Here is a 16,934-nt window from a genome sequence, read left to right on the forward strand (position 1 = left end):
CTCTGTCAAATGGAGATATGATCATCACAAAGTGTAGAAAGTTCAGTGAGATAATAAAAGTAAGATGTTGTACACAGCACCTAGAACTTAGTAAGAATTCAAAGAGTTGGAAGCTTTTTCCAAGACGGCAGAAGGAACCACCTGAGTTAAGGCTTGGAGTTAAATTGTGCATGTCGTTTGCAAGCCAAGACATAGTATTTCTGAGTCAGAGGATGTGCATAGATGCAGTTTGGGAATATGATAAAGGAGGTATTCGGCAGAGGAGAGGAAAGAGAAAGGAAAAAAGTGATGGAGGAAGAGAGAGAAAAAGATGAGAAAGAAGGAGGAGGAAGAATACAGTCCTTGGTTGCCTCTACTTTGTACCGTTTTTTAGTCTTTTTTATTTTTTGGCTGTGCTGTGTGGCATGCAGGGTCTTAGTTTCCAACCAGGGATCAAATCTGTGCCACCTGCACTGGGAGCTTGGAGTCTTAGCCACTGGACCACCAGGGACGTCCCCCCTTTTCTACTTTAAGCACATCATGTCAGCTGAATTAGGCCAGATTCCAGAGTGTCATGACACATCAGGACTTCAGCTAGCGAGGTTGTATCTACTTTTGAAATAGATGCCTTAGGATGTTTGAGCAGTAGGTTTTTCAGGAATGGGGAGAGGGAAAGAGAGAAAGACATGAGTGTGGGGGGAACACTCAATTGGGAGTCCAAAAAAGAAAATGAAAAATAAGTTGCTGTTCTCATCAGTAACCCTGACAGTGAGGAACCGATGGGTGTAAGAAACATTGTGAAAAGCTTGGTAATTAGTCAAATAAAAGACAAAGGAAAGACAAGTGGCAAAGAAGACACAGGCATGAAGCCCAGGAAATCAGGGAGTGGTGACATCCCTTAAGGAAAATAAGGATGCTGGAAGTAGAACTTCCTTTTGTAACACTATACACATCCCAAGCTACGGCTGAGATAACTTTGTAACGCAACACAGGCAAGTGCATGTCCTGTGTGCTCAGTTGTGTCCAACTGTCTGTGACCCCATGGACGATAGCCTGCCATGGTTCTCTGTCCATGGAATTCTCCAGGCAAGAATACTGGAGTGGGCTGCCATTCCCTACTCCAACAGGTAAAATACATGTGCGTCTAAATGTTTAATAATATAATTTTGAGGCCATAAAATTGAACTTTCTGATCATCCGTGGACAGAAGGCAGAAGATACCACTGTGGTGTTTTTTATGACATATTCCTCCTCAGATAAAAAGGATCTTTTCTCAGATTCAGAACATAATTGGCTCAATAACTCTTCTAGTGTTTTTAAACTTAAGGGAAGTAAGGGATTTTCAAGTCAGAACAACAAACTACTTCTGCGCAATATCTGTAATTCTCTTCTTTCAGCTCAGAAAATGTTAGTGGAGAGGGACATATAATTTAAAGAGTAAAGAGGCAAGAAGAGATGAAATATTTAAGTTGCTTCTGCTCATAAACGTTCAGCTTATAACTTTGTTGACATCCTTTTACAAAACGTGTGAATGACTTATTTTACAAGTGATATAGACACTCCCTTTTTCACTCACTACAACGACAAATCATTCTTAGTTTAAAGCTTTGAGAGAGATTTTCCTGCCCTCCTGCTTTTCTTTCTGTCTCCTCTTGTTCTATTCTTTTGTTTGTCACATTTCATTTTAAGCTTCTCTCCAAAAACAGGAGAGCCATTCTTGATACTAAATCAATGAATAATTTTCAGGATTAGGTATAATTTTATTAGAGGTAGAAGATTATATTTGCCATTTCACACTCTTGCACCAGATGTGGGGAGGAGCAGGGCAGCATGATTGAAAGAATACACTGCTTGAATCTGCTAGATTTGGGATTTAAATTGCTAGGAATTTGTGGGAATAATACTGACCTGGGGAGACCTGACAGCATTTTGGTTCCTCAAAAGAGACTTGGGTTCTGTTCAAATTTTTAATGAAGACTTTGGCCCGTTTTATTTTACTCAACTGAGCTTGCTGAACCATGTTCCCTGGTTCCTATTGGAGAAATGCCAGCCTAAGTATCCGCACCTATAAATCTAGTTCTCAGTTAGGGTTGCCACCCATGGGGGTCAAATTAGCATGAGTTAGTTTATACTCGGAAGCTATTAATGGCTAACAACTGACTTGGTCATTCTCAAGACATCCAGTGCAAGGAACTAAGGAAAAAAGACAGAATACACTCATTCCATCATTAGAGCAATAAATGTCATCTGCAGCAAGCACAAAAGTTGGGTTTAACTGTGAAGTTTAACACTGGGTCTTTTCTGCTGGTGTCCACTTAGGTCAACAGGCCCATGAGCCTGCATATGTGGAGATGAAGGTATGGAGTATAGGCTGATATTCTAAAACTCCTTCATCCAGACTGTCTAAACTCAGATTTCAATTCAGGATTCTATTCCTACATGTTCAACTTATCCACCTGTCTCAGAGGTACAAAGACTTCTTGACAAGGAGAAGCATAGTCCTTGTAAGAAAAGAAAAATGAATAAGTGGAGAGGAAGGGGGGAAAATACCAGTCAAACATACCGTGTTTTAGAGTCATGTTTTTTTGACACAAAAATAAGGACAGAAAACAGGAAATAAGCTTTATGAAACACTTCATGTGTAGTGGTTGTTATTCTCATTAGTTGTTTTGCTCTAAAATTGGAGATCCAAGGACTTCCCTGGTGGCCCAGCGGTTAAGATTCTGTGTCTCTTATGTAGGGACTGTGGATTCAATCCCTGGTCAGGGAACCAAGATCCCAAATGCCACGTGGCACGGCAAAAAAAAAAAAAGTTTTTAATAAAAAGTAGATAAAACCAGAAATCCATTGAGCCACGCTTCTGGGCACCCACTGCCTTCATCTCAGAAGTGGAATTGGAAGTACTCTTCTAATTGTTTCTGCCACTATTACAAGTTTAGAAAACCTCACTGGACTGCCTCATTGGCTTTAGGTAAGCTTATTTCATGCTGGGCAAGTAATAGATTAAAATGTCACTAGCAATGACAAAATTTGCTGAACAGTGGCAGTTGTGTTATAGTCAGGAAAAAGAAGCAGAGTGGTACAGTGGGAAAACATTGGCAACCCAGATTCTAGAGCTTGGTTACCATTAATAATGAGATATTAAGCAAATTAATTAACCTTTCAGGAGCATGCCTCCCACTACTTCTTAACCTTTTTTCTACTGTTCCCTCCATCAAATTATTCTCCTTAACTGGCAAGCTCTGCTCTTTCCCTAAGACCAGTCTAAATAAATAAGATATTCTCCTTTGAAATTAAAAAGCATGGTGGGAGGAACAGGGAAGGACTTTAATCCAGTTTTGCACCATCTCTTGCTCTTTTTCCACTCATTTTATATATCACTATTAAACTAATCTTCTAGCATCATTTTCATTGTGCTCTTCCATTATTCTAAAATAGCCAATTTTCTATAGCATCCAGCTTATTAATAAATAAAACACCAGCCTTTAAGGACATGCATCATGTTTTCCACTTGAACCATATCCCTTCCCTGATGTACTTTCTGTTCTTTACTAAGTTGGTTCAGTATCTCCTAAATTTCCATCACTTACTTTTACTGCTAAGGATTTGCCCATAGTGTTTTCCAGGCTCAGGCTGTCCTCCCATCATAGTTGTGATGTTCACATCTCACCCATCCTTGAAGAAAAATTACCCCATTACTTACATGGAACTTTCTTTTGTTTGCTATACCAACTATTAATAAGTCCCTTCTCATAGGTGATCTCTTACCACTTAACATGTTGCCATCTAATTTTAGCTCTTGATTAACTACAATTTTGCATTTATTACTATTCTTCATAGATTTTTAATATTGCTCCCTCTCTTTCTTATCAGAAACATGAAGGTAGAAGTTGAGTTTTAAACCTCTGCCTCTATCAAGCATAGCTTCAAGACGGTATATCTGATATAGGCCATAGGTCTTCATTATATATTCATAGCCAGATTGGTCAAGGATACTTGGAATAGAAAGCTGCACTTTAGTCACTGAGAAATTTGAGGAAACTAATCAAAAGTAAATCCACAACCACAGGCAATTCTTTTGACACTGTGGAAAGCACTATCTCATGCACCAGTTTTCTGGCTTAATATTTTTCCATCTTCTGCACATCACTTTCTCAGTGCTGCATTTGGGCCAGCTGAATTCCATCCAGAAACAGATTTAAATAGACAATAGGCCAACTAGAATTCCCATCCTCCTTGAGTAGATGTGAAATTGCAGAGCTGGGTGTCACTCACATGCCAGCCACTCAGGAGTCTATGCTATCAATTAATTTCTCTTGAGAGCTGAACTGAGGAGATTGTGACAGTTCCACTTTTAAGGGCATGTAAAATTATGGCTAGACCAGAATTTTAGGGACAGTGCCAGACAGACAGACCCACCCCACCTGGATGAAAGTATCCACTATCTGCTGCATATCATAAATTAAAATTCCCTGAAAAGCCCACAGTAAATCGTATTTTTCTGTTTCTGTAGTTGGATTTGACTATAAAAATTCATTGGCTTGAAATCACATTCTCAGCTGTAAGACAATTTGCCTGTGAGATGAGAGGTTTTAAATCACTTAGAAGAAAGAGGAAATTATCACACATTCTATTGGATCTACTGGATCTTATTTCTTGTAGTTTTCTGGAATAATCAGAATTAAGGCTTGATTTTCCAAGAAAGGCATGGAAAAATATCACAGAAGCACAGACTATAAGAGGTATACCTCAGAGATCATCTAGGTAAAAATCCCCCATTTTACATCCGAGGAAACGGAAAAAAAGTATGAAGGTGTTTGTGCTCAATCGTGTCCAACTCTTTCGGACACCATGGACTGTAGCCTGCCAGGCTCCTCTGTCCATGCAGTTCTCTAGGCAGGAATACTGGAGTGGGTTGCCATTTCCTTCTCCAGGGGATCTTCCTGACCCTGGGATCAAACTGGCATCTCTTGTATCTCCTGCATTGGCAGACGGATTCTTTACCACCAGCACCACCTGAGGAGATGAAGCCTGCCTAAAAAAAATCCTAAAACCCACATTTCCCAGATAGTTCTAGGCCAGGCTTTATAGAAACGTATAAGGCAGTAAAGTTCTACCAGGACTAACTGGATTTCATGTGTCAGATGTCCTCTAGAATCAAGGAAAACATGAGGGTGTGAAGCCAGCTCTCCCACGGCCCCTCTTACTAGTGCCAGACTGCAGAGAAGTCTCAGGGCTGGAACAAATACCAGCAGAAGCATTTACTGTTTAGGTGTATTCTTTGTGGAAAATCTATTCTACCAGAAATACCCAATCACTGATCTGAAACTTCGAAGCTTTGTTATAAAGAGCCTTGTTTGTAAAGGCCCCTTTTAACCTTTGCCAACAGAATGCTACCCAAGTGATGACAATAATATTAACCATCACACCCTCAAAACATTTTCCTTTGAGTCAAATCACTGGAACTTGCAGTCTTTGGATTAGCAAAGCAAATACATCATTTCTGCACACCAGAAAACAGCATCTGAGAGAGGAGTCTAGAGAGCTAGCGAGTAGAGTAATCCACATTGGAACTCATGTCTTCTAACACCTACTTCACTGCTTCATGTTTCCAGTGATTCCAAATACATATATTATTATATATGTAATACATTAGGGAAACCTGTTGCCTTCCATGTGCTTCCCTGATGGCTCAGAGGGTAAAGAATCTGCCTGCAATGCAGGAGACCTTGGTTTAATCCCTGGAGTTGAGCTGCCCTGATGTCACCTCACTGAGAAATAAACATTGGACATACATCCTCAGGTTCTGGAATTTTCCCAAGAGAAGTATAAGAGCCATAGTCTTCAGAGCTTTCTAAATTATGTGAGTATATAAACCAGTATGTACCTACATAATTTATGTCTAAGACAGATTTATTTGTAGAGGAAGTAAAATGAGTCATTATTGGATTATAAATGTCTTTCAAAATCATTAATTTACATTTTTCATCTTGCACTATCATGAATAATAATTTAATAATTCCAAAAAAAGATTAACTTAGAATTTTAAAGTGTGGTTTTGATTTTTTTGGAAAAAATAGCTTTGTTTTTAAAACATATCCTATATTTCTATTTGTTATTTAAAAAGTCACTGATTTTCAGAGCAATGCAAGGAATATGTCACAGAAAAAAAGAGTATGTGCATTCAGATTGTTATCAGCTATATTTCAATTCACTGTGATTGAAAACCTGGTTAGAACTATAAAGAAATCAGGCTTTACCAGTATTACATCTGCTGGTAAAAGGGAGAATTCTGTTGTGAATGTAGAGTTAATTTAGCAGAATAATTACCTATTTGTCATATAGCTAAATTTTAATCACAGCAAGTGCTGAAAAAGAATTCTATGAAAAATTATATCTTCGGTCCACAAGAATACTTTCTTCTTTGAACTAAGCCTATACCTTGACCACTTCTGTAAAACATGCTTTCCTATTTATTATTTGTATCTCTGCCATTGTTCATAATGAAAATAAAACAGGTCATTTTCACTACTTGAAGGGAGGGTCAGAAGAAATAAAGCTGAGCTCTTTCCAAACTCTTTATAGTTCTTTTGTTCTGCCGTTGAGCAGGGGTTGCCCTTAAGTCGTTATGACTTTTTTCTCTAACATGCTCATAATCTCCACCAAAAAGACTACATAAAATGGCAAGCTGTTAAAGAAGAAAAACTACACACAAAAAGGATGCAAATTTTTCAGTAGTGTAACTGAAGAACATCTTTCTCATTTCCCCGACCCATCAGAGATTCCAAAGATTACTCAATCTTCAGCTTCTTATACACAGAGAAAATGGACTTCTTAGTTTGACCTTCCTTGCTTAGTCCTCTAATGTTTTATGAAATTTGACTTTTCCCATTTATGAAACTTTTAACTTTGTATAACAATCTATACTTTCTAAAGTGCTTTCAAACCATTCATTTGATCTTGAAAACCTTGTGGAACACATCACCCAGCTAAGTACCTATGCCCCTTTTAAAGAATAAGAATGAAGTTGCATTCTTGGATAATACACAATGAAAGATATTTAGGGTTATAAGACCATGAGTCAAGCAGCTTTCACTGAACTCAAGGAAAACAAACAAACAGTGAAAGTGAAAGTGAAGTCAGTCGTGTCTGACTCTTTGCGACCCCGTGGACTGTAGCCCACCAGGCTCCTCCGTCCATGGATTCTCCAGGCAAGAATACTGGAGTAGGTTGCCATTTCCTTCTCCAGGGGAATCTTCCCAACCCAGGGATCAAACCCAGGTCTCCTGCATTGCAGGCAGATGATTTAACCTCTGAGCTACCAGGGAAGCCCATAGAAAGAGGAAATGAGCAACAATTGATGAAAGGATTGGGCAGTTCAGTTCAGTTCAGTCACTCAGTCATGTCCGACTCTTTGCGACCCCATGGACTGCAGCACACTAGGCCTCCCTGTCCAGCACCAACTCCTGGAGTTCACCCAAACTCATGTCCATTGAGTCGGTGATGCCATCCAGCCATCTCATCCTCTGTCGTCCCCTTCTCCTCCTGCCCCCAATCCCTCCCAGCATCAGAGTCTTTTCCATGAGTCAACTCTTCGCATGAGGTGGCCAAAATATTTGAGTTTCAGCTTCAGCACCAGTCCTTCGAAAGAAATCCCAGGGCTGATCTCCTTCAGAATGGACTGGTTGGATCTCCTTGCAGTGCAAGGGACTCTCAAGAGTCTTCTCCAACACCACAGTTCAAAAGCATCAATTCTTCAGCGCTCAGCCTTCTTCACAGTCCAACTCTCACATCCACACATGACCACTGGAAAAACCATAGCCTTGACTAGATGGACCTTTGTTGGCAAAGTAATGTCTCTGCTTTTGAATATGCTATCTAGGTTGGTCATAATTTTCCTTCCAAGGAGTAAGCGTCTTTTAATTTCATGGCTGCAGTCACCATCTGCAGTGATTTTGGAGCCCAAAAAAATAAAGTCTGACACTGTTTCCACTGTTTCCCCATCTACTTCCCATAACGTGATGGGACCAGATGCCATGATCTTCATTTTCTGAATGCTGAGCTTTAAGCCAACTTTTTCACTCTCCTCTTTCACTTTCATCAAGAGGCTTTTGAGTTCCTCTTCACTTTCTGCCATAAGGGTGGTGTCATCTGCATATCTGAGGTTATTGATATTTCTCCCAGCAATCTGATTAGAATCCAAGTATTCTTATTTTTCCACACTTCCTGTAAATCTGTACTCTATTTCTGTATAAAATGAACAGTAACTTCCACTTAAAATATTTATAAACCACAATTACACTTTTTGCCAATCAGTCATCAGTACCATAGCTCAAGGAAAACTCATAATTATTATTTAGCTATAACATTTGTTTATATATCATATTACCCATTTCAAATCATTTTTATAATCCTATTTTATTTGATCCTCATAACTTTTTGAATAAAGTAGATAGCACAGGCATTATTGGACCCATTTTACAGATCAAGAAACAGACTGTGAAACTAACTGGCAGTCATATTCTGGAGACAGATACATAAGTCTGAAAACTTCAGAACAGTACTCATGCCAATGAATCCTCTTGACAGTCCAGTGCCTTTTCATACCCCTAATGACCATATCTAAAACTTCTAGGTCTCATGCTTTATTGACAAAAATAACAGTCAAAGAACAAAACCAAATGACTGAAAAAGATGCCTATGTTTTACTTACTATTATACATAACAGCTAAGTATATTGAGTACCTATCTGCTATGTGTAAGGAAGTGCTTTATATATATTATCTAATTTAATTTTTCCACATCTCTATGCCGTGTAATTCTCATAGTCCCCATCATACAAACAAGGAAACATGTCTGAGAGTCTAACCTGACTGATGTGCAGAACTATCAGGGCTAAGGCAGGACCTGCGAACCTCCCACCGTTAATTACATTGTCCTATTCCACATTTTCCCTTTTTCCTTTAAGCTCAGTTGGTATTTCAGCCAAGTTCTTTTTCATATATTCAATGATCTTAAACTCTGCAATTGAGAGAATTCTTTCCAGGAACAGAGTTTGTATGGAAAAACACATGTTTGAAAAAGCAGGTACCATATCCTATTTGCACTGGCAGCAGTCTCTGGCATATATTAAACATCCAGTAAGTGTTTGCTAAATGTAAAGGATGTTTGGAGTTCTCTCTTAAAAAGCTTTCAAGATGTCATGATCTAAATATTTAAATGGTTGTTGTTGTTTAGTCACTAAGTCATGTCTGACTCTTTTGCAACCCCAGGGACTATATGGCTTGCCAAGTTCCTCTGTCTATGGGATTTCTCAGGCAAGAATACTGGAGAGGGTTGCCATTTCCTTCTCCAGGGGATCTTCCCAACCCAGGGATCGAACCTGTGTCTCCTGCATTGACAGGCGGATTCCTTACCACTAAGCCACCAGGGAAGCCCAAATACTTAAATACAGGATTTATGAATCGGTTCAATTTGCCAAGTCTCAGCTTTGCCACAAAACACATAGTTTCAAAGCCAGAAAAAAAAAAATGATAGAGAAGTGAACAAATTTCACTTAAGAATATTTTTTAAGCCAGTTCTTGGAAACCTGAACTGCTCTGTCAATAATCTGACAGTTTTGGACTGTCTGAATAACCTTTTTTGGATAATTTCCTGTTTCTATGACAAAAGTAATGCTCAGTCTCACCGCTGGTGGGAGTCCATGATTTTTCCCTTTGCTACAACCAGTCAGGATAAAAAGTGAACATAGATGACTTACTATGTAAGATGCCCTCGCAGACGCCGGCTGAGCAATGATGCAGAAAAGGATCAGTCAGGGAAGATGTGAAGTCCAGGTAAGTGGCAGGATACAAAGGGTACACTTTTCCACCTCCTTTCTTCCTACCCACGATTGCAGCCATCCCTTTTGTGGACGGCTCCAAAGTTTCTGATATTCACTTGTATCTGTCTTTCCTCAAACACGAATAGTTAGGTGAGCTAAGAAGACCGCATTCCCCTATATCTTTCCTGCCTTGGTACTATGACCTTTGTCCTACCCCACCCAGAGCACAGACACTTTAAGTGCACAGCTTAACCTGACTGCAATGTTAGTGAATTTCAGGGTAAAAAATGCATTCAGGTAAGTCAATCACATGTCGGTCTCAGGTTTCTCCACTTGGCACCAGTTTATAGCAGCAAAACAACTCCTTTCAGGCTCTGCCCGTTATCACTTCTCTTGCTGTCCATCACTCTTGCCTTGGGCTCTTGACCTCTGGTTCTTACTAATACACCTGCCAGCCCCAGACATGGGTACTTGTAGATTCTGCAGAATGAGGCTTTTTCCTGTCTCCGGCTCAACACATCCTCCACCAGCATCTCTCAAAGACTGCACGACTGTACGACCCCCACACCTCCGCGTCCATCATCTCCTTCACCTCCGCACCTCTTCATCTCCTCTTCCCACTCTGTGCTTCTGTGCTTTGCCCAGTCCCTGCTCTTTGGCATATGCTTTTGCATTTGCCATTTTTCCCTCTTGTTCAGTCGCCAAGTTGTGTCTGATTCTTTGCAATCCCATGGACTGCAGCACGCCAAGCCTCCCTGTCCCTCACCATTTCCTGGAGTTTGCCCAAGTTCATATGTCCATTGAATTGGTGATGCCATCCAACCATCTAATCCTCTGATGTCCTGTTCTCTTTCTGCCTTCACTCTTCCTAGCATCAGGGTCCCCTCTACTTTCTCTCTCTCTTTCTCTCACACACACACATACAGAAAAAAAAAAAAAAACTGGAGGGAGCAAACTGGATTTGGTCCCGTTGAATTTCTTGGATCATGTTCCCTGGGTTCTTTTTTTCTATGTCTCTCTAATCCACTATTTTCTAGCAAAAGCTTTCTTTGGATTTCTGACACCAGCCCTAACAGCTTGAATTTATCTGATGCTCTGAATAACTTTGCTCCCGGGGCTGAAGTCGCAACTATAACACTTGGATTATTATTAGTAATTATCAATCATTCTCTTTTTAAAAAGATCCTTACTGTTATCTCTTTGTATCATTTAATGTTGTTGTTTAGTTGGGAAGTCATGTCAGACTCTTTTGCAACCCCATGGACTGTAGCCCACCAGGCTTCTCTCTCCATGGGAATTCCCAGGCAAGAATGCTGGAGTGGGTTACCATTTCCTTCTCCAATATCGTTTAATATTTATATTTAAATACAGAGCTGTTGCCAGGGTCACCGCTCAATATGTACTCACTGAAAAAAAGGAATATTTTTTACTCACGCAGGGCAAATAATACTAAACTAGTGATTAGGACACAAATGCCCTAAAATAGCCAGAAAAAGGAGAAACTGAATGATAACTGAGTACCGACGACATGCTGACACTGCTATAAACTTAGTTGTATCTGTACTAGTCATTCTACTTAGAAGAACTAGACTTTAAAAAAAATTACACACCTGTAGAGCTAGGATTTGGACCCAAGTCATTTTGTCTTCAAAAGTCAGTGCTGACTCTCAAAAGAAAGTTCTGCATAAATGCTAAAAGGTAAAACCCCATCATTAATTACATGGAAGGAATTTGCATTTGCCTGCAATTTACAACTTTTCCCTAGACTAATTGCCAATGCTAGTAAAGTGCGTCTTCCCACAATTTACTAGGCTTTTTTTGTAAAAAGCTAAATGAAAGTTTGCTGTCAAGGTGGTGAGGAAGAGAAGACTGAGATTCAAGTAAAAAGTTGCTAACTGGTGTGCAAAACCATGCCCATTAAGAGGGGAACAACTCTTACAGAATACAGACTGGTCTGTACATTGTTTGTTAAGGGCTGGCATAGACTTGTCCCTGTGGGCTCACGCCCAGGTCAGCCGCAAGAGGGCTGAAACAAACCCCCATGGAAAATAATATTGGTTATTATTAGATATAATTATTATTAGGTAAAATCTAGGGCATTGTGATGAACACGTGTTCACTGTTTTCTGTGAGGCATTATTACTGTTGTTACAAATTAGCAAGACATAAAGTGCACTTAATGCATTTTCCCTCAATTTACATGCCCTTCCTTCTTAAATCATTTCCAGAAATGCTTAGGAAATGTGAAAGGAGTTTATCAGACAAATGTATTGTCTTTTCCTCCAGCAGAATGTCATATCACTTCTTGAAAGATCCTCTCCAAATGCTTCAACTCAAACTGATTTTAACAAACTTGACTATACACACCATAATTAGGAAACCAATTCATTCAGTTCATTTGCATCCGTCTAAATAATTTTTCCTGACAGATGACTTCCGTTCTAAGTACCAAGTACTTTTTAATCCTAGGCAGGTTATTGCTGAGGATAAACGATTTCACATTCTCATAAAGATGCCAGTCATTAAGAATATTAACACGAATTCCTTCCCCTCGGATAGAAAGGAGCTGTCATTTTAGCAATGTTGCTGCATCAGCCTTTCTATTGTCAAACAGAACAAATGATGAGAAAATCAATTTACTCTTTAGAATTAGTCAAGTGAGGAATTCTTTGAAGTGGGGGGTCAGGGTTTTTGTCTGGATTCCGTAATCTGGAAAAGCGGGTACTGTACAGACGTTGGTAAAATGTTGTGAAATTTAATGAGCACTGTTTGCTGCCATAGACCTTCCAGACAGAATCTATCTCTGAAAAAGAATTCCCCACTCTTAAAATAGAGGTTTGATGAGCACCAGATGTGGTTTAAACGAAGCCTTGTCCAGCTGAACTCAGAATATATTTTGATCTGTATGAGGCACAGTCTAGAAAGAGGGGCAGTGAATCGATCGACCAGAGCCTGTGTTGAGGGTGGTGGTGGGGCTTGAATATATATTTACTCCATAAAGCTTCTCACATTAAGCAAAATGCAAATGAGCTTTTAACAAACACTTTCTAATAGTTGGAGGATGTCATACTTGCTGCTTATGAGACGATTTGCAGTTTTATTTCATGTCTAAGATGTGCAGAGGATAGCATTTCAATGGGTAGCCACAACCTTTAGGTGGGTCTGTATTCTGGCAATGATTGTACTTCCACATCTCAGTTTCTCCACCCACAAAGGGAAGATTAGCTAGTTCTTCAAGAATGACAAGCATTTAATATTTGGAAAAGACTAAATAATGAAGTGCTTGGATTCTATAGAAATGCCGAGGAGAAAAGATTTATTTCAAGTCAAAATCTAGTACAAATATGACCTTCCTATTGTAAATCTCATGAATAGGGAAAGAAATTACATCGAAGACTGTTTCTTGGGCTGAGAATTTGGAAATACATTAATATTGGGATGCTTCAGACGGTAAAAAAAAAAAAATATTAAAAACATCTGCTTATTATAATCTCTTGTCTTTGGAGATGAGAAAAATTCTTTCTGCTACATTGTCCTGAAAGAATGCAGTTAGTAAAGATTTAAATGACAGGAATGAAAGGGTCATCTTTTGATTTCTTTGCCTTTGGGCAGGACTACAGTTAAGCCAGCTCAGGAAAGAGAACAATGCTGTTTCTTGCAAAAATCTCCAGGTGAGAATAATAAAAATTAAAAAGAGCACAAGGGAAAGCCCAGGGACCTTGAAATTAATAAAGGTCAGTTTCAGCTAATTTCAGTTCAAATCCATATCTATTTGCCAGTAGCCTGATGCTTCGCTTAATGAAACGCCAAAGGATGTGATATTTGGCACTAGTTCTATGAGAATTCCATTTAGTATTAACATGAATGTCTGGTCATTGTTCTGTTCACCTCCTCTTCACCCCATGGGGGAGGGAGGGAGTCCTGTCCTAGGGTTCTCAGATGACCAAACACAGGACATCTGACTCAGGACACAGGAGATCAAAAGTAATTTATTAGTCACATATACTAAGAGTCCAGGGGGAAGTGGACACTCTGGGTCACATGGGGCAACACAGAGGCTACATTTAGGAACAGAGGGAAAAAGAAGAGCCTATAAGGAGCAGGCTCTGTAGTAACCTGAGAGTGAGAGGCACCCAGGATCCCAGGGAAGGATGTGATTGGCTGGTTTCAATGACTGTGGGCTGGCAGGGAAGTAAACCCAGCAGGATGCAGAGTAGGTAGACTGCTGCTGTCCAGCTGTAGGGGAACTAGCCAGGGAGAGAGTCTTTCCTGAATCAGGTAAAAGTAGGGGAACGCACAGCCTTTTGGGGCCCCATGAGGCTCAAAGATGTCAAGGCAGCATGTGAAATCAGCCCTTCCAAGCCAGTGGTTCATACAAACTATGTCGACATATGGAATGCTTATTTCCCCTGGGCTATACCGACCCCTCTAAGAGAGATGTCTTTGCCATAATTATTGTGTCTCCTGTGAAAAAAGTCACCTTGACTGGATTGATAACCTTAGGGCATAAGAAGTTTTCTAGCAAGAGTGCTCTCAGGCCAAGGCTATATAAGTAGCTCGATGATTCACGCAGAAGTATTCTCTGCTACTCACTTTGATTTGAATGAAAAGAGAAGGCAAGCCCTGCATCATTGAGACAAATTACATATCTATTCCTCACTTGGTTTTCATTTGCCACGAGGTGAATGTTGACCAGTTTCTACTTCCAGCAGAAAAAAAGACAAGCGAACCAAAGTGAAGTTCTCTTACTTTCCCTGAAATTTAACCACTGAGGAGATAATGGACTCAGGGAGACCTGGGGTTCCAGGCAGAGCTTGGACCTCTGAAGTTTAATGGGGTGTGTGTGTATGTGTGTGGGTGGGTGTGCTCAGTTGTGTCCAACTCTTTGTGACCCCATGGACTGTAGCCTGCCAGGCTCCTCTGTCCATGCGATTCTCCAGGCAAGGATACTGGAGTGGGTTGCTATTTCCTTCTCCAGGGGATCTTCCCAGCCCAGGGATCAAACCCACATCTCCTGTGTTGGCAGGTGAATTCTTTGCCACTGCACCATGTGGGAAGTTAATGCTGGGCCTGTTTAAAATCTTAGGCAGGGGACTTCCCTGGCAGTTCAGTGTTAAGACTTCACCTTCCAATGCAAGGGCTGGGAGTTTGATCCCTGCTTCAGGAGATAAGAAACAATGTTGTAACAAATTCAATAAAGACTTTTTAAATGGTCCACATCAAAAAAAAAAAAAATAGCAACAAAAAAAAATTCTGGGGCAAGGCATTTAATTTCTCTAGACCTTAAGTTCTGTACCTTTGTAATGAGGAAGTTAAAGTAGATCAAGTGTTAAACTAGATCAATCACTACGTTAGAATGCACATAAAGAACATAAGGCACATTAAAGTGCCTGACACCAGTCAAGACTCATACATGGTAGTGAAAACAAAGGTGACGGCTCTGACTTGAGCAGAACAAAAAGAGGGGAGATCTTGAACTACTGAATTGTAATGAGATCTCAGTCCTTCCTGAAGCCCATACCTCAAGAACTGAAGGCCAAAATACCTCTTTAGAACCTGAATCGGTTTTTTATTGTTCTAAATTAGTGGAGGCGGGAAAGTTCTTCTAATTCACTGAACATTCTGCGTGCCTGGGAGAGCCCGTTGACACCCCCCGCCCCAAGTCTCTAAAATGACACCACTGTACATCCAGCCACCCCAGACGGCACTGACAGCTTACTGCTTTCACCAAAGACTAACAGGGGAATGTCACCAAGAACGCTTGAACGCTAAGCCACAGAAATTCAACACCCGACAGCTCACATTCTGTACTTCACTCCATATCATAAAACACATCACCAGAGAGCTATTGTGCTCACATTGAGCTGCTGTTGTGATAGTCTGCATTCTTTCCACAGTGGAGGAGTTCTCTCATAAAATGCATCCAAGAAGTCTGTGATTTCTGAAAAATCTCACCTTTCAGGAACTTTCCTGGCCTTCTAGGAAGTCATCTACACTCCGGTGGTCTCCTGATGAGCAATAGCAGGAGCCCAGTAGAGACCAGCATTCCTGGTGCCCTCACAAGCACACGTCCTAAGGAATGTGACAGAAGATCAGACATTCTTCTCCAAATTTTACAAAGCTTTCTATTTTTTAAAATTTATTCTTAATTGGAGGATAATTGCTTAACAATGTTGTGTTGGTTTTTATCATATATCAACATGAATTAGCCATAGATATACATATGTCCAGGCTTCCCAGGTGGCACTAAAGGTAAAGAACCCACCTGCCACTCCAAGAGACATAAGAGACACAGGTTCAATCCCTGAGTCGGGAAGAGCCCCTGGAGGAGGGCATGGCAATCCACTCCAGCATTCTTGCTTCGAGAATCCCATGGACAGAGGAACCTGGTGGGCTATAGTCCATGGGGCTGCACAGAGTCGGACACGACTAAAGAGACTTAGTACAGCATGGCATACATATGTCCCCTCCCTTTTGAACCTCCCTCCCACCCCATTCCACCCCTCTAGGCTGTAGCTAGATCACCAGGCTGAGCTCCCTGCACTATACAGAAACTTCCCTTTAGCTATCTACTTTACACACGGTAATGTAAATATTTCAGTGTTACTCTCTCAATTTGTCCCACCCTCTCCTTCCAGCTGCGTGTGCATAAGCCTATTCTCTATTTCTGACTATTTCTGCCCTGCAGGAACTAACAGGGGAATGTCACCAAGAACCATCTTGGTTCAATAGTACCATTTTTCTAGATTCCATATATATGCGTTAATATATTTTTCTTTTTGTTTTTAATTTATAAAAATTTCCAAACATATCCAAAAGTAAAAGTTACCACAACCGCCCCTGGCCCACTGCACAATTTCAACAGTCCGTCAACGCAGGCTTTAATCTGAACACCTGGAGGTTACCTGGGGCTCCTCCACTCCAAGACTGATGGCCCAGGTGACATTGGGTTGGCTGTCAGCTACATTCAGTCAAAACACTCAATGAAGTGCCTGTCCTGGGCCACCTCCGAGAATCACACCAGATCCCATACTTAGGAAGCCAGATATACGTGAAGAATTACAGCAGAGAAGCCAGGTCAAGGAGAAGAAAAGAAGGGAAATTGGGAGAATTTGAGGGGGAAGATGGGATT

General features: G+C 40.5%; 1 protein-coding gene across 3 annotated transcripts in view; it reads left to right on the top strand.

Moving 5' to 3' along the window:
- The window catches only part of SULF1 (sulfatase 1), a 199,909-nt gene that overhangs the window by 9,519 nt on the left and 173,456 nt on the right, over positions 1-16,934 (top strand). The window lies entirely within an intron of this gene.

Source organism: Bos indicus x Bos taurus, chromosome 14, assembly GCF_003369695.1.
Source record: "Bos indicus x Bos taurus breed Angus x Brahman F1 hybrid chromosome 14, Bos_hybrid_MaternalHap_v2.0, whole genome shotgun sequence".
Taxonomy (NCBI): Eukaryota; Metazoa; Chordata; class Mammalia; order Artiodactyla; family Bovidae; genus Bos; species Bos indicus x Bos taurus.